This window comes from Sciurus carolinensis, chromosome 12, assembly GCF_902686445.1.
Source record: "Sciurus carolinensis chromosome 12, mSciCar1.2, whole genome shotgun sequence".
NCBI lineage: Eukaryota > Metazoa > Chordata > Mammalia > Rodentia > Sciuridae > Sciurus > Sciurus carolinensis.
Window position 1 is genome coordinate 10,041,112 of NC_062224.1, and position 19,181 is coordinate 10,060,292.

Sequence of the window (19,181 nt, forward strand, 5' to 3'; positions counted from 1 at the left end):
AAGTGGAAAGAGATCACATGTTCAATGACTGAAGCATTAACATTGTACAAATGTCTTTACAACCCAAAGTGATCTACAGATTCAATTTGACCCTCTTCAAAATACTAATGATATTCTTCACTGAAACAGAAAAAGTCCAAAATTCAGAAGAAATTATAGAACACTCAGAATAGACAGGGCAAACTGGAGCAAAAAGAACTGGAGGGGTCACCAAATACGTTACAAAGTCTTGGTAACTAAAACAGCTTGGTCTGGCATGGAAACGGATGCATAACCCAATGCAACAGAATAGAGCCCAGAAAATAATCCATGTACTTTCAGCAAACAGATGTTCAACAAAGAGAACATGAACATGCACTGCAGAAGGGACAGTCTCATCAATAAATGGTACTGGAAAAATCAGACATACCTATGCAAAAGAATATGTATAATAGATCCTTATTTCTCACCATATACATAAAAAAATAAATTAATTCCAAATGGTGCAAAGATCTAGATGTCAGACTTGAAAGGATATAGCTGCTGAAAGAAAGCACACACACACACACACACACACACACACACACACAAAACATTTGAAGACAACAATATAGACTGTAGAAAGCCATCTATGAGACATGCATGAAATGAGCAATGCTCAAGCTATTAGACAGGGAGGTGCTGTTTTGGGAACTCCCAGGCAGAACCCCCTGGTGCAAGAAAGCCCAACTCATGTAATGAGAATATATCAACCTAAAAAAATTCCACAGAGTAAAGAAAACAATGCACAGTGAGGAGGCAACCTGCAGAATTGGATAAGGTATTAATAATAATAGCTACATAAAAAGCTTCTTTTATAGCTTTCCATTTGGTGTTTTTTTATTTCTGATTACAAAAGCAAGATGTGATGAGCACAGTGAAAGTGGGTTTGTGTAGAACAGTGTAATAAGGAAGTCAAAATAATGGCCTTCCATCCCATAATCCAGAGAGAGTCACTTTTCCTTTTGTCTCCCAAGTTGTTAAAGAGCACTGTTCCCAGATTCAGTCGACACAAGCCCTGGGTGAGGATCGAGACTCAGGCCTTCCTGGGAGCCTTCAGTCAGTGGGGAAGCATTTGACAATTTGAGATAGATGTTAGTAGGACTGGTAGTGAGTGTTGGAAGACATTACCCCCAGTGCCAAGATGGAGAACCATGTTCTCCTGCAAAGAACAGCCTGGGGGGCCATTGCAGGAGAGGAATCTCAGCAGAGGTTCATGGGTGAGAAAGGAAGAAAAATCCTTTTTAGGCCTGGGGAGCAGCCCCCACCAGAGAGTTACATTGACTCCATCTAGGTAACACAAGACGATGTCCCTGAGGATGTGGACAATAGGCACCAGGGAACTTACCTTACTCTTCCCCGACCTGCCCTCCCGCCTCACCCTAAATGAGCCCCCACAAACTCCTCCCATGACTTGACTGCTGCACCTTATAAGACCCAGACCCTGTTGCGGCCTGCTCCCATTTTCCCCTGGACAATGTGCCCCTCCCTTGCTTAATAAAGCATCGTTGGTCTGATGAGGTCTGCCTCCATTTTCTTTTTCTTTATTCTCTTTCACGGACTTTCACTTCTCGTTTCAGGACTGCTAATTTAGTCTTCAAAGGTCTGTCAAATAGAAAATAGCAATTATACACAATGGAATTTTATTAAGCCATAAAGAAGAATAATATTATGACATTTGCAGATAAATGGATGGAATTGGAGAATATCATGCTAAGTGAAATAAGCCAATCCCAAAAAACCAAAGGTCGAATGTTTTCCCTCATAAGTGGATGATGATATATAATGGGGGTGGGGAAGAGGGGGGGTAGAGAAGAATGGAAGAACTTTAGCTTATGTAGAGGGAAATGAGAGGGAGAGGGTATGAAGGATGGTGGAATGAGACAGACATCATGACCCTTTGTACATGTATGATTACACGAATGGTATGATTCTACATCATGCACGACCATAGAGACGAAATAATGTACATTTATGTACCATGAATCAAAATGCAGTCTGTACAAATAAAAATAAATAAATAAAAAATGTTAAAAAAAGAAAACTACAATTATAGAGGCTCTTCCCCACCTCCACTAAGTTTCTATCCTAGGCCCCAACAGACCCTGATGAAAACAAAACTGGAATCACTCATTCTCAAGTTCCAGCCACCAAAAAGAAACTAAGCTGTTTACCTTTCTGAGAAAGCAGAGTTAGAGAGGAAGACAACTTTCCCTAGCAGGTCGGTTTCACACCTCTGGATAATGAGGTTTCTTCTGCTTGAATCTTTTCAAGAAAAGGTAATCTGAAGCGAGTTGATGGTAACTCATCAGTTATTTTTCTATTGTTCTGTCTTCTGGCTCCAGCCTTAGGAAATGACCAATCTAATTTTTGTTTGGTTTTTGTTTACTTCAGCTCTGTCTCTCTACAAGGTCAAACTTCTCTGTTTGACTCATTGGGATGCGTACTTTATTTTATGAAATGAAGTGCTTCCTGATTATAGAATTGAAAATAATGTCAATTAAAATCATTATATTAAATTGTTGTAATTTTGTCTTTCAACAGATCCTTTTTCCATATAAGGAAATATTCACAGTTTCTGGGGATTAGGAAACAGCATTAGGATCGATGTTTGACAAATTTGAAATTTTATTTGACACAAACAATTTCCTGGAAAAGGATATTTGTAGAACTAAAACCCAAAATAGAATATCCTCATGATCCTAATTCTGTGAATGAAATTGAATCTGTAATTTAAAATACTATCAATAAGTAAATTCATTTCCCAGAGGACAGCAGCACCAAATGATTCCTAACACTTAAGGAGGAACTAACGCTAATCTGACACAAACTTAACCAGAAAAGCAAAAAAGAGGAGCATTTCCAGATTCTTTTTATGGGGCCATCTTGATCTCAGTAGCAAAACTTAACAAAGACATGTTAAGCTAGAAAAATTATTGGCAAATCATTCACAGAAATGTAAACACAAAAATCCTAGAAAAAAATAGTAAGCAACTAAACCTGTGGCATATAAAAATAATAATACATCACCACCAAGTTGGGTTTATTCCACATATATATGTTTAAGGTTTAAAATTCAAGCAAAGTGATTTATCATATTAGCTCATTAAAAATCACATTATAAAAATACACATCTGGTATTTTATTGTGTTTGTGTACACACAATAAAACTCTAAGCAAACTATAAATAAAGGGATATTTCTGTTATTTAATAAAAGGTATCTACAAAAAAAATCACACTGGTTAATAAAACCTTGAAAGCTGTCTCCTTCAGAATGGGAATAAGACAATGATGTTGTCTACAATGATTTCTATTCACTAATATACTAGAGGTCAGAACTCAATAGAATCACGCACACAAAAGAAATGAAAGTCAATAGAAACAGAAAGTAAGAAAACTGTTATTTTGTATAGGCAGTATTATTGTATAGATAGAAATTTCAATCCTTTACACTATGTAGATAAATTATTACAATAAGTAAGCAAATTTAACAAGGTTACCAAAATGAGAAAGACCAAAATGAGAATTCAAGCACTTTCTATATACTTGTACAGATTGTTGAAAAATTATGTTTAAATTTAAATGTAATTTTATTTACAGTAACATATAAAATCAATTGTCTTGGAGTAACTGAAACATATGTAAGACTCTTTTACAGGGAAAACTTCAAACATTACTGAGAGAGTCTTTTTTTTTGACTTGAGAAAATAAATGGGTAGACATCGTTAAAAGATTATAAGAATGGATGTTGCAGAGAAGTCCATTTTCTTAAAGATTCAGTCTAACTCTTCCTTAATCCCAACTACCCATGTTCTAGAGATTGAAAAGTTTATTTTAAAATATATATGTGAACGAAGAAGATCAAGATTAGTGACAAATTCAAAGTTAAAAAAAAATGTGGCATACTTTTGCTCTCAGATCTAAAACCTTATTATAAAGCTGTGACAAATCAAAAAAGTGTGGTACTGATTAGTTCCAAAATAAACAAATCATTGTTAGAGAACAGAGAGTTCAGAAGCAAACCCACATTCATACATTCACAGAATTTGTGAAATAAAAAGAGAACACAAAATTCTTTGCTATGCGTTGAGGGGAAGTAATTTTTCTTGAAAGTGTGGTTTGCATCAATTATATATTTGTATAGGGTAAATGAACATTGTGATCCCTACCTCAGATGATAACTCATTTCAGGTAAATTTTGAATATAAATGAGAAAGAGCAACAAACCAACCTTCCAAATGCTGTTATAAAAATTGTCATCATGTTCTTGGAGAAGTCACAGATTCCCAAAAGATTAAACGCACGTGTGCATAAGCCATCTAAATTGTTAAATAATTGGCATTCGGGATTATCCAAATATATAAATTCAAATGGCAGCAAAGAAACGATGAGATAGCACTACCTCCTTGCCACAATGGGAGAAAAAGCAAATTAGAAAAAGTAAAGTAAACCAAACATCTGACAATTCCAAGTGCTGTCAAAAGATGCTCATCAATTGCTGGTAGGAGCTAATTTGGTAGAGTTACTTTGTGAAACTATTTGGTACTATCTACTAAAATGAACCTATGCTTAACTGAGTGACCAAATAGTTCTCTCCTGTGTATATACCCATGAGAAAATAATGAAAATATCCACTGAAAAATATTTTTGAAAATATGCATGGTAGCAGTATTCTTAATAGTCCCTAACTGGTATTAGCATTAATATCCATTAACAGTATAATGTTAAATTGTATTATTATACAATGGAATATGTATACCAATGAAAAAGATTTTAGGCTATATACTCATCAGACATATTGCTGAGAAAGTACACACTGATACTGAATGACTCCAAAGGTATAAGAACTGGCAAACGATTATGTGGACTCATCTTGAGAATTAACGTGCTGTCATAGTCTTTAATAGAGACTTTGGATTTTATAGTAAGGTTGTATGTACTCCTCAACCAGGTGCTTTAATTTAGCTGCAAGGCTGTAAGCAGCAGTTGAGAAAGTTGGAGGACTGATTGATTCTTCATCTACTTTAAGATTAGTCATAAGTGTACCAAGATTAAAAAAAATAATAATAATAACAGAAACTCAAATCTCCCAGAAGCACCCTTGACTTGGGATTCAGAAGACAAACAGGATTCAAAATCCGGACCCTGGCTTTTGACTGGTGATCCTTACCCAACTCTGTAAAGCCTCATTGTCCTTCCAGGGCATGTCCCAAGGTTGTTGCAATAACATGTACTGTAAGAGGGTATTTGCTAGCAAGAGGACATATAAATTATGAATAGAATTTTGCTGATAACATTTAATATGCTGGTTCCACACTCCTTTACCAACAGGGCTCCAAGCCTGCTCTGAAGTTCTCAAATGAAAATCACCCTTTGTTCCCTTAGGGATGCACAAAGCCCCTGTTCCCATAGCAACACTACCACATGATGTCAGAAATCAGGGTTAGGCCTTGAAGGATAAAGCAAAAAGTGAGTGTAGGCCAGCTAGCATGGAAGCTTCCTGAATAGACAGTGCTGTGCCTCAGGAGCAGAAGAAAGGGCACACATATGTGCACATGTTGAGTGATTCCTGCTTGAGAATTGTAAATAATCTGTTTTGTAAAAAGCGTGCAATTTTGACAAGTCAGTATTGTAGTGTGTCAGATCATTTAGAAAATCGGGTTCCTTTTGCATTCATTAACATCTATTTTTGGAAATTATAGGTGAAAGAGTGTATTTGTCTGTATCCTTAAAATACTGAGACTTTTACCTTTGATGGGGGTAGGTAATGATCAAGAGAGATAGGAAGGTACAGGAGAGCATAGTAAAGATCTAAACCATATGAATGAGCATGCTCTTTATGACACTCAGATATTTTGTGCTTTTAAGAATTCAAAAATAAACATTATTTTTCAATACACATGAGTTTGTTTTAAAGACAAAAGGTTTCATGAAATTCTGAGTTGTCAAGTAGAGATTGGGGGTTTTATTTCAGTTTCCATAGAAAGCAGTCAGAGTTCGCATTGGGAAGCTCAACTTGGGCTCTCATAGAGTCATGCTGTGATGGAAAGTGTAACGTGGGGAACCTGCCATTAACCAGAGGAACTGACTCTGTGTTCTGTTTTTCCTTTTTTAAAAAATAGATTTTATAGAGAAAATGTGATTTTTGACTTAGGGGAAATTTTTAACCTGGAAGGGATTGAAATGGCTGTTGAATTTACAGATTCATTTAACCTGCTGTGAATGTCATGCCTTTAGCCTACAGAAAAGAAAACAATAAACTTCATACTTGCTAAAATATTGTCTTTTGATATCACTGCTTTGTTTGTGTAACATATTTGTTATTCAGAACAAATGAAATACTCCAATGTATTTTGTTTATTAATGCTATTTATGCAAGATATTTAAAATGCCAAAATTTACATATATGTGTGCAGGTATACAAGTGTGTATTTTATACATATGCATCAGTGGTATAATTCTTTATTATTCCTATGGCACATAAAACCAATAATAAAGACAACTCAACTTCAAAACCTGTGGTAAAGTATATTTCAAGCTATATGAGTCAAAAAATTGTCTAAATAATGCATTCATATTTTATATTTTAAAATGCCTTGTGCCATCTGCTCACTCTTACCAAAAATGTGACATGGTTGTACTCCAGAGATAAGATAAATGTGTCACAATAAGAGGAATAGCTAATCTGATAGGGTGTTCATACTATTTCAGGCATTGGACTGGGTGCTTTGGACTCATTCTTTAATCTTCTTGGCAACTTTCAGAGTGAGAGTTTTTATTCCCAATGTATTGGAGCATTGATAGGCAAAATCCCTGACTGGACTAATAAACTGTTCTGGGTGTTAACATAGCTATTTTTTGCTGGACGTTGAAATGAAACTTTAAAAAGATCTCTCTAAATGCTTCCTCTGGGATTAGTGAATGTCAATCACCTTAGAAACCTAGAGCCGGTTGCACTGCATCCACTCTGTCATTAGGGAAGGTGGTGATCACATGACGAAGAGATGCGCCTGTAGGAACTATGGCCACCACTCAAAGGGCAAGCTATTGGTGACTAGAAAGGGAACAAGAACATGCTCAAGGTGAAATTTGATCATTGCCCATTGTCTCACAGGTGACATGACCTCCAAGCATAATAGTGAGTCCCCCCTAAGGGCCAAGAATTGCCTTGGAAAATGTTATTGTGACCTTTCTTCTGCTGTTGCCATGGAGATACGCCTCTTGCCTCTTGGTGGAAGGTCAGTCACTGTATTTGAATGGAGTGAACATTGAACATATATAATGCATACAGTCTACTATTATTTCTTTGCAGGAGGTTTATTACAGGGTTTGGTATGCAATCTAAATTAGATGTCTGATGAAAAATAATGCTTTTAAGTTTAGGGCACTTAATAAGATTCTTTGAGTGAGATTCTCTCTTTAAAATTCCATGAATTTCCTGATAGCCTTTGAAGTTGTTTTTGTCTGAAACAAGTCTTATTTTCTTCCTTCTTTAAGGAACTCTTATCTTTCAACCACCTCCTACAAAATAACTTTCTTTTATGTTTATGTGAAGACAGATGCAATTATTTTATAATAAGTCCATCACTGTAAACAGCCCTATAATTTTTAGACTTTCAAATGTCATTATCATAAACACAAATCAGTGCTTATTCTGCTGCTGTTTGGCTTTGAAATGGCATTTACCATTGACGTGGCTCTCTAACCTCTACCAGACTGGATTACCTTTGTGAGTAAATTCAGCTAGCACGTTACCTTGGGTTCCATACAATTATTCATATTCTTGATTCTGCTGATATGTGCAAGCAGCCCACTCTGAAAATGGAACTTATTCTTTTATTGTATTGGAAAGTGGGTGGAAGGAAGACATATTTCACTCGGGTTACTTGTTCAAGCAGATTGAAGATTGCAGACTCAAGAGGGACTGGACCTTACTGGGTGTTGGCCATCTGTTGCTATTTTCCTTCACTATAATATCTTTAAAGATGGGAGTTTATTGACTATATTTAAAGCTAAGGGACCTTACATATCAGAGTCCTAGAGAGATAGATAATGATCTTGAATTAGCAATAGATGGGACCAGGGGTCTAGCCATGTGCATGGCTGCTCCCCACATCCTTCATAAGTGTATGCTGACTGAAGAACAGCAGAGATACATTCTAGACTACGTGTAATGGATCACACACATGTGAAGCAGATTCATACAGCTGCAGTCTTACAGGCACAACTCAAATTTTTCTAGCATTTATAGTTTCCTTCCTAAAATGTGAAAACCCTTTCTCAGGTACTTTGGAAATGTACAAAATGTATTTGATATCAATTAAAATACCAGATTAAGCTATGAATTTAATTTCCAGTTTGGTTCTAATGTTTTTTTTTCTGTGTCTGTTTCTACAGCTAAGAGTTGGAAGATGATTTCTTCTTACTTAACATAGGTGAAGTGGGACTTTCTGACCCATGAGAATTTGAAGCAACATGCCAGAGTTGTTGGGTTAAACCATTCATTCAGAACAAGTTGAAGCCTCATTTTTCTTATGAACCTTGTCAGGGGCAGGCTCTGAGGGCCCCAGAGCCGCACCGTGGCCTGATCTCTAAGATGGCGCCTGGCAGCTTGCCAGACATAGCTGCATTCATAAACAAGTTTTAGGAAGTAACTCTGGTTGGCTGTTGTACATGAGGCAATCCTGGTATCTGCCTGGAGACTGTTCCTTGATAGGCTGACTTTCCTGGTAGTCTACTCTCTGATAGGCTGATGTTCTCAATATAAGTCTGAGACTTGTGGAATAAAGCCCTTTTGGTTCCTGTGATCAAGAAGAGCATACGCGTTGTGATTGTCCCCGCGGGTGGTGGGAGATCATAAGTGGTGCCAAAACCCAGGAACTCGAGTTATAAAGAAGGAACTGATCAGGTAAATACAGGGAAAGTAAAGTACAGTCTGGCCAGGTTAAAGTTCGCGGGATAAGCGACGAGTTAAAGTTTGCGGGATAAGCGACGGAGTTAAAGTTCGCAGGTTAAGCGACGGAGATTGAGTGTTTGTAAGTGCTTTCGCTTTTGTTTTGCTAGTTAAAGTGCTTTGCATTCTGTTAGTTTAATAGAGAAATATGGGCACCTGTAATGGTACCCAATAAAACTCTCTTACCCTACCCTGAAGCAGTAGCTCAAGTAGTCTTAAAAGCACTTAAATCATCTATCACAGTGTTTGGAATTCATCCAGCTACTATCATTATTCCCTATGATAAGCATCAACTTTCTTGGTTATGTAATTTCATGGATTCTTGGACTGTTGTTAGATGCTCCACTCAAGCTAACTTTGATATTCACTATCCTAAACATCCTTATATACAATTTTGTAGTAATAATTATGTAATATTCCCAAGAGTTACCAGACAACAACCTATTCCTAAGGCTCCTGTGATTTTCACTGATGGATCCAAAACAGGGACTGGAGCTATTTGTTATCAAGATAAAGTCCAAACATTCCTTTTCCCTAACTCTTCTGCTCAACAAACAGAACTCTTAACAGTTCTTGAAGTTTTTAAAATGTTCCCTAATATTCCATTCAATGTTTACTCAGATAGTTTATATGTAGTTCAAGCACTCAGTAACTTAGAATGTGCAGGGCTTATTGCCTCAAACTCTACTATTTTTCATCCTTTATGGACTTTACAACAAATGATTTGGGATCGTTATAAGACTTTCTTTATTGGACTTATCAGAGCTCATACCAAGCTCTAGGGAATAATGTAGCAGACATAGCAACTAAGAATCCCCACATTTTTCTGCGTTTGAGGCAGCAAAAAATTATCATCAACAATTCCATGTTAATTTTACAACATTAAAACTGAAGTTTCCCATTACTAAAGAAACTGCACGTGCTATTGTTAAATCTTGTGGCCAGTGTACAGTCCTCCATCATCCACCTTCTATAGGGGTTAATCCTAAAGGACTGTTACCTAATCATCTATGGCAAATGGATGTTACTCACATTCCTGAATTTGGTAACCTTAAATATGTACATGTATCTGTAGACACATGTTCAGGTATCATCTTTGTGTCGCTACACAGCGGAGAAAAAGTCAAAGATGTCATTTCCCACTGTCTCCAGGCTTTCGCAGCCTGGGGACTTCCTAAACAACTTAAAACGGACAATGGCCCTGCTTATACTTCAACCTCTTTTAACCAATTTCTCACTAAATTTGAAATAACTGTAACCACAGGTATACCTTATAACCCACAAGGACAAGGTATTGTTGAACGTGCACATCTCACCCTCAAAAATACTCTTTATAAACAAAAGGGGGAATAGGGGAGACCTTCAGGTCCCCTAAAGATAAACTTTCTCTTTGCCTCTATTTTAAATGTTTTAACTCTGGATAATGAGGGTCGCTCTGCCACTGAGAGACATGGCAATCATAAACAACATGATAGAGCGATGGTAAAATGGAAGGATGTTCTTACAGGACAATGGAACGGCCCGGACCCGGTGCATTACTGGAGCTGTGGCTCGGTTTGTGTGTTTCCACAGGATAAAACATCGCCTATCTGGGTTCCTGAGCGACTAACTCGACCAGTGTCAATGCTACCAACAAGTAACTCAGACCAACAAAATGAAGATGCTGAACATACTCCTGATGACCATGATGCTCATAGCCTTTCCCCCCTTGAACTAACTTACAACCTCTTTTTAGTCTCTTAGGAGGAACAGTTCAACTATGTACCTTTCCACCTACCCCAGTTTGTGTGTTTCCCCCTTTTATGTTTCTGCTAACTAACGAAACAACTGCTTCTCTCAATTGTACTTCAGATTTGTGCTATCTCTCAATGTTGGAATGCTTCTAGGTTCCCGCTGACAGTCTTAATGTGTGTTCCTACCTTCCTACCAGTCCCAGTCTCTGTTACAGATGCGGAATTTCCAGTGTTACTATCAAGAAACAGGAGAGATTTTGGCATCACAGCGGCCGTGGTCGCCACGGTAGCAGTCTCTGCAGCGGCAGCCGCAACCGCAGCAGCAGCATTGACACAACCATACAGACAGCAACAACAATCACTTGGCCGAAAATACAGCTGCAGCCTTACAGACTAAAGAGACCCTAAACCAACATCTAAGAGCAGGCATACAAGTGGATATCTTGCAAGAACTTTTGGGACTGGGATGTGTTTATCCTTTAAGAGCAGTGTGTGTCACCCCTATTGCTTATAATAACCTTAGCTCTGTGGTTATGTTATCTAAAAATCTCTCTGTCTACCTTACTGGTAATTGGTCATCTACATTTGATAATTTAACCAGTCAGCTATGAGCTGAAATACTCAGAGTCAATGCCACCAGGGTTCAAGTTGCATCGGTATCTGAGATGTTCTCTTTGTTATCTAAAGCCCTGGGATTGACAAAACAGTGGCCTGAACAGTAGCTGTTCTGATTATTATCTGCTTAGGGATAGTCTATGTTATACGCAGCCAAATCAGAGCTCGCCAAGATGCCCGATGTCATTGACGGGCTATAGTACAGGCTTTGACAGCCGTTGAGACAGGCACATCCCCTTAAGTATGGCTAAGCATGCTGGACCAGTAGTTAAAGACGGGTAAGATCCGTGGAAATGCATACCAACCTAAGACAGGGTTCTGACGCCTGGAGGTCAGAATTCCAATTACGTGTAAGGATGTAATTTGCCATGGACAACCTAAGACAGGCATGGTCCCAAGTCATCTTTTCTTTATTTAAAGAATAAGGGGGAGATGTCAGGGGCAGGCTCTGAGGGTCCCAGAGCCGCACCGTGGCCTGATCTCTAAGATGGCACCTGGCAACTTGCCAGACATAGCTGCACTCATATACAAGTTTTAGGAAGTAACTCTGGTAGGCTGTTGTACATGAGGCAATCCTGGTATCTGCCTGGAGACTGTTCCTTGATAGGCTGACTTTCCTGGTAGTCTACTCTCTGATAGGCTGATGTTCTCAATATAAGTCTGAGACTTGTGGAATAAAGCTCTTTTGGTTCCTGTGATGAAGAAGAGCGTACGCATTGTGATTGTCCCCACGGGCGGTGGGAGATCATAAACCTGATGCTTGATACCTGAAAATCCACTTTTTCACTCTCAGGAAATCATCAAGCCTCCAGAAGTAATTTTTAAACAGAGTCTCTACAAGTGTTTGTTTACTAGGGAACTTCACCTTGTCTGCCTCCAGTCCTTGATGGTGGAACTTGACCTAACAACAGAAAATTTCTCAGTCTTTCTAGCCTCTGAGAACTTCACAGACTTCCCTGATCTTCTCCTGGAGTTTGTCCCATAACTGATCTTTGGAGTGTCTCCTGACTTGAACTCAGATAATGCTAATTTGACCATTGAAGAAGTAGGAAGTGGGCTAGTTTTTGTAGGGTAGGTGTAAAATTGCTTCCCACATACATCTTTGATTTTTACTTCATTACTTCATAGGAATAATCACAAAATAATTGTGTGTGACTCCAGGTCACAGGATACAGACCTTTCTCTCAAAGTGTGTAGGAGCACAAACTGAATGGTAAACCATTAAGTGAACGCTCCTTCCTTTCTAGGTTCAGCAAGGTGTAATTTCATGCTTTGCAGAGCAGGGAGCTGGAATTAAACAGGATAAAAGTGTTTTTTTTTTTATGGTATAATTCTCTATAGTAGCTTTCCCCAAAATAAGAAGTTAAAACTTAATAACTTAAGATAATACACTTATTTCCTAGTAATTTGGGGGGTTAAGGCATCTACGCACAACATAGTGGGATCTGCTATCTGTGGGTCTCACAGGTTCACAGTCATCTCAAGGTCCTTCTGGGAGGACTCACTGTGGATCTGTTGGCAGGACGTTTCCTGGTGAGCTATGGGCTGAGTTCCAGTTCGGCTGTTGGCTCATGGCCTCCCCTGATCCTTGGTACCTGGGTCATCTTGGTGGAACATCTAACAGCGAGCTGGTATCATGAGAAGAAGCAAGAGAGGACAATTAATCTTCATATCTTCTCAGGTGAATTTAACTGTTGTGTATATATATCAATAATTTTTTTTATTTGTTGATAGATTTAAAATGATCTATACTATTCTATGGTGTCTGTTGTTATTAGTCCTTTCCTTGCTTTTTGTTATTTTGCTAAACTTTCCTTTGTTCCCTAATATGTTAGTCTGATTTTCATCCTTATAACCCAAATGCATATCCAGAACCACTTGGAGGAGGAAAAGTTTATTCTGACTCACACTTTCACAGTCTCGATCCATAGTCAGTCAATTCTATTGCTCTGGGTCAAAGGTGAAGCACAATAGGGCAGAAGGGTGTGGCACAAGAAAGCTACTCAGCTATGCCAGTCAGGAGGAAGAGAGAAGGGAAGGGGCCTGACAGAGATGAACTCTTCCAAAGTACACCCCCAATGACCCTCCCCCTACAGCCACACCTCACTTACCTTTGCTCCCACCCAGTTAGCCCATTCAAACGAGTATTAGTTGATTGGTTATAGATATCATAATATAATCATTCCACCTTTAAACATTCCTGAGTTAACAGGAGTTTATAGCAGACACCTCATATTCACCCCATGACACCTACTTTTGCCTTTCTCTTTACTGACTTGGTATATCTCAAGTTTATGGGTTATTCTTTAAATGATTTATATATTTATCACAAGAGTTTTGTTTTTATTATTTTTGTTTTTAACATGGGGCAAACTGGGACACTGTTTTTCTTTTTCAACAGTGCAAGAACTTTAGCATATTTTAATTACCTGAAAACCTTCTTTCTTCAACTTTCTTTTCACTGTTCTCCACATGAACATGAGGATAAGAACATAGGGGTGTGTCCAGTAGAATCGTGATCTCTCAAAACTACCCCAATTCTCATCTCCAGAACTTCTAACAAAAGGAACTTTTCAGATTAAGGATTTTGAGTCACAGAGATTATCCTGGACTATTGGGTGTGCCCAATTTAATCAAAGGGTTACTGTAAGAAGGAGGTGGAAGGATCAGGGTTCAAAAAAGGAGAGGTGATGAGGAAAGATGAGGTTGCAGTATGTGCTTTTTGAAGATGGACGAAAGGATCATAAGCCAAAGGATTTACGGCCCTCTGGAAGCTGGAAAGTGAAGAAATGGGTTTTACCCTAGAGTTCCAGAGCAAAGAAGGTCTTGCTGATACCTGAGTTCATCCCAGTAAAATTCCTTTTGGATTTCTGCCTTTGTGAACTGTAAAATAATAAATTTGTGTTATATGAACTCAATGATTTTTAGAATTTGTTATAGCAGCCTTAGGACACTAGTAGGACTTTTGACGCCTGGAAATAGGGTACTCGTGCAAGAAATACCTAAAAATGTGGGCGTGGCTTTGGAACTGGGTAACATGCAAAGACTGAAAGACTTTAAAGCAGCATGAGCGAAGAAGAATCGATTCCCTTGAAGAAAATAGTGGTAGAAACATGACTGTTAAAGACTCTGCTGGTGAAGTTCAGAAACAAGTGAGGAACACAGTGGAGAAAATCAATGTCACTGTAGAGATCATCTAAATCATAAAAACCCATCTGTTGGCACAAATGCACATGTTAAAGTGCTTCAGGTGATAACTTGGAACATGTCCATCAAAGCTGGAGGAAAGAGGATTCTTGCTTTATAGTAGCAGAAAGTTCAGCTAATTGAATCCTACAGTTGTGTAGAAAAGGCAGGACTTGTAAGCAACGAACTTGATTATTTAGCTGAAATTTCCAAGCATACTACTGAGGTGTCAATTGGCTTCTTGTAGATGATCATACTAAAATCTGAGAAAGGAAGGATAAATTGAAGGAATAACTATTAAGCAGAAAGGAAACAGAACTTGATGATTTGGAAAAGTCTTAGCCTATGCAGGTGGCAGAAGATACTAAAATTAAGAGTGTTATTTTTGGAAAAGCATGTTCTGGTAAAAAATCCAATGGTGTGGAATGTCCAGACAACCTTTTGCTTTTTCCTTGGTAGGATCAAAATATCAAACTACAAACTCATACAGATTAGATACCTTACTCATGGACCTTCTCAGTCAGCATAACAGAAGCTAGAAATGGAGACGGAGTTATCCAGAGAAGACCTATGGAGGAAGTTCTTATCTAAAAATGTGAATTTCTATGACACATAGGAGACCCATATAGTTTTGAGATTGTTACATGAGCACGAACACTATTAGCTTAGAATAAATTGGTGTAGCCACTCTGGAAGGCAGTGTGGAGGTTCCTCAGAAAACTTGGAATGGACCCACATTTGACCCAGTTATCCCACTCCTTGGTTTATACCCAAAGGACTGAAAATCAGCATACTACAGAGATACAGCCACAACAATGTTCATAGCTGCTTAATTCACAATAGCCAGATTGTGGAACCAACCTAGATGCTTTTCAACAGATGAATGGATAAGGAAACTGTGGTATATATACATAATGGAATATTATTCATCCATAAAGAAGAATAATATTATGGCATTTGTAGATAAATGGATGGAATTGGAGAATATCATGCTAAGTGAACTAAGCCAATTCCAAAAAAACAAAGGCTGAATGTTTTCACCGTTAGGTGAATGATGACATATAATGGGGGTGGGGGTGAGAGAAGAAAAGAAATTTAGATTAAGTAGAGGTAATTTTGGGGTGGTGTAAATGTTTCCATTATGTGAAACTTTGAGGACCAGAGGGCGGACCATGTCAGGTTGAATACTGATCCCATAAACATATCCATGTCCTAATTTCCTTGAATTTGTGAATATGTCACTTCATGTAGCAAGGGAAGCTGTACAGTCATATTTAAATTAATGATCTTGAGACAGGATGATTAGGTAGATTTTCCCAGTGAGCCCAGTATAATTACAGGAACCCTTGGAATTGGAAGAGGTAGGGGAAAGGGGAAGAAAGAGAAGCCAGCATGAGAAAGACTTGACTGGCATTGCTACTACATTTGAAGAATGAGGAATAGCAGCAAGAACTGAGGACTCTAGAGGCCCTTAGGAACCCGAAAAGGCCAAGAGATGGATTCTTCCCCGGAGCCTGCAGAAAGAAATGCACATACATTGCCAACATCTTGATGTTGGCTTAGCGATACCCACTTCATAGCTCTGACTTCCAGAACTGCAGCATAGTAAATGTGTGTTGTTGTGAGCAATTGAGTGTGTGTTGTATCAGAAATAGGAAATGAATAGAAGGTTATTCTAGCACAGCTGTTAATAATCTTCAATGTTAGTTGAGCACAAAACTATTCTTGCTCCTTCATTATTCTGCACAGCAGGTCTTTTGAGGGCTAAATGTTATAAATGTGAAACAATGCCTCTTAAATGATTTTAAATAAATATTAAAAGGGATTTGGGGATAGGTTGGTGGCAGCCAGGAGCAGTTGTTTTTCACATAACAATGATGGAGAAAGGAGGACACTTCTAGGTCCATGTTGAGCTATGCTGTGTACTGGTACCATGCACACCTCCAATATAACTCAAGGGCTGCTAGACTTGCAGAACCAGGAGATAAACAGGTGAATGCAGGAGGGACCAACACTAATGGCAGCAAACACATCAGTCAGTGCATGAAGCTGCAGTAGCACAAATTTCTAATTAAATCCACATTCTGCACGTTGGACAAACTGTGAGCCAGGCCCCCAAACTGAACTTACCTGAAAAACTTGCCTGTTCATACAAAGTTCTTCTTAGAATGAGAGGGTGATTATTTCTGTTTATCTGAAACACAATCAATAGGAAAGTGAATGTACATAATATGATTCTTGTTTTTGAAAGGGCAGAATAAATCTGTAGGAATGAATTTGAAAAGGCAAGTAAGAAAAATAATGTCGACACTAATAATGTAGCTATGGCATTTTTTAAAAGCAATATATGGTTCAGGAACTGATGATTATAATGTTTTGTGATTAGAATCAGTATAGGAGGAACCAGTGAATAAGGGCAGCAGGTAAAATGGTCATATGTTTTGGTTTAATGATGAAAAAAATCAAATGTTGGAATTTGCTTTACTGCACACTGTGGAGAAGGGGACTCTAAAAGCTTCTGCTCATGGAATTCTTTGGGCAGGTCTCTGGAAAATGGCCAGACAGTAAGCACCTCAAGGATGTCTTGCCAACTCAGGTGTCAATGATAAGCCCAGAGGGGGGAAGCCGTGCTCTTCTGTCCTTAGATCTTCACAGGAAGGTGCATTCCATGTCTCACTTGACAAAGGGCACGCCCAGCAAGGCACCCAGGAAAGTTTTCTTGAAAGTACTCAGCAGAGTCAGCTTTGAGTTTTCATTTAGATTTCAGGTTTTTTCAAAATTAAGATGTGAGGCAGAGAACCAGTTCCAACATTCTTGTTAATTGCACAGGAAGATAAAACACACACACACACACACACACACACACACACACACAAAAGATCGTAGGCTGTAACCATTAAAGGGGTCCTGGAAATAATCTCAACGAGTGTTTTCATGTTTGAGAAACAAAATTAAGTGACTCATCCAGGTTCTCACCACATGCTCAGAGCTGCTGTAAGACTCAACGTGGACCATCTCCCGAACGGTCCAGCTGTCGTCCTGCTACACTGTGGACATCAACAGATGCAGGGGCTGGTGAGGAAGGGAACCGTGTAGACTTGCCCTTGCTACTTAACTCTGCTGCTTTGCAGGTACAGCAGCCTCCTTGCCCATAGTGGGGGACATTTTGAGACTTCCAATGGATGTTTGAAACTCGGAGAGAATCCCATCCTAGATAGACTGTTTTTTCCTACTTAGTGATGACAAAGTTTAGTAAATTAAGCTCAGTAAGAGATTAACACTGACTCAAGGTAGAGCATTTATAATAACATTTGGAAATTAAATTTTGTGAGTGCGGTCTCTCTCAAACTGCCTTTTATACTGTGCTAAGAGGCAATGCAGTGCCTACCTGAAGAGAAACAATGTAGATGCTGGCATCGCGACGCAGCAGCAGGCTCTAACGTGAGGATTACCTGGGTGCAAGCTCTGTGGTACTGCAGCAGCCTCTCTGTAACTAGGTGGTTACAAAGGAATGGACGGGTGGGCAGCATGAGCCATGCAGAGATGCTGGGCAAAGAGGTGATTCGGGTTCTGGGCAGGACCAACGGGAACAGAGCAAGATTTCATCATGGTTGTAAGAAGATGGTGCAATTTATAGCATTGATTGTTTATTTCTAAAATTTTCCACTTTATATCTTCAGACCTTGATTAAATGCAGGTAATTAAAATCATTGACTAGAGACACATGGAGAATTCTTGAGAGCTCCTGGGTGCAGTGCTAGACGCTCTTGCAGGTTGCTTCTATAGTAGAGATTAAAGAAAGATACCCCTTCGCTCTTAGGGTCCTACCATGAAAAGTTAAGTTGCTTGACCTTTCACATATGTGAAATGGGTATGATATGAACATCTATGTCATAGGCTGTTGCAAAGGTTCTATAAAATAACAGGTGAAGTACCTTCCTTTCATATAGAAAGCACCCAATAGACGCGTTCTAATCGCCCCCAGGTTATGACCTAGGGTCTACATTTGTATGGCAGTTTCCCAAGGTTCTGGGGATGTCCCACTGCTAGACTCCTCAGAAAAGCCAGTTTTCTAATCTCTGGATTGTGTGTCCCTGTTTTCAGGCTGGAGAAGGCGGGAGCATCCTGATCACAGACTACAGGCAACTACTCTTCAGTCTTCCATTTGGTTCAGTGGTGCATGCCTGCAAGCCCAGAGACTCTGGAGGCTGTGCAAATTGGAGACCAACTTGGGCAACTTATTTAGACCATGTCCCAAAATAAAAAGAAAAAATTAAAAAGACTGGGGATAGTTCATTGGTAAAGCACCCTTCCGTTCAATCCCTGGTACCAAAAAAAAAAATTCAGATAAGATTCAGTTATTCAATCTCCATACTTATTTTAGGTAACAGATATTTTCACAGAATCAGTTCAGTTTTATAGGGATCATAGGGGTTATCCTGCCACCTCCTTTTTTTTTTTTCTAGAACTGTTCTGATCATTGATTCTCAGACTGGGAATTACAGACTCTTGTGTGTGTACACTGCTATAGCAGCAGATGCCTGATCCACAGCATCTCTAGCCAAATAGACAGCGTGTCTCATGCAGTTTCCTATCACCATTCATGTCTACCTGGGTGCATGTCCCGTGTCTCCAACACAGCCACCCCAGCTGTGAAGAGCAAGAAGGTGAATAA

At 38.8% G+C, this 19,181-nt stretch overlaps 1 long non-coding RNA gene across 1 annotated transcript; it reads left to right on the top strand.

Annotated features, from left to right (window-relative positions):
* Positions 1-8,865: 8,865 nt before the first annotated feature.
* Positions 8,866-18,742, top strand: LOC124961467 (uncharacterized). Its single transcript, XR_007104247.1, has 3 exons — positions 8,866-8,927; positions 12,843-13,001; positions 18,611-18,742. It is a non-coding gene; the product is annotated as an uncharacterized LOC124961467 (long non-coding RNA).
* The last annotated feature ends 439 nt before the right edge of the window (positions 18,743-19,181 follow it).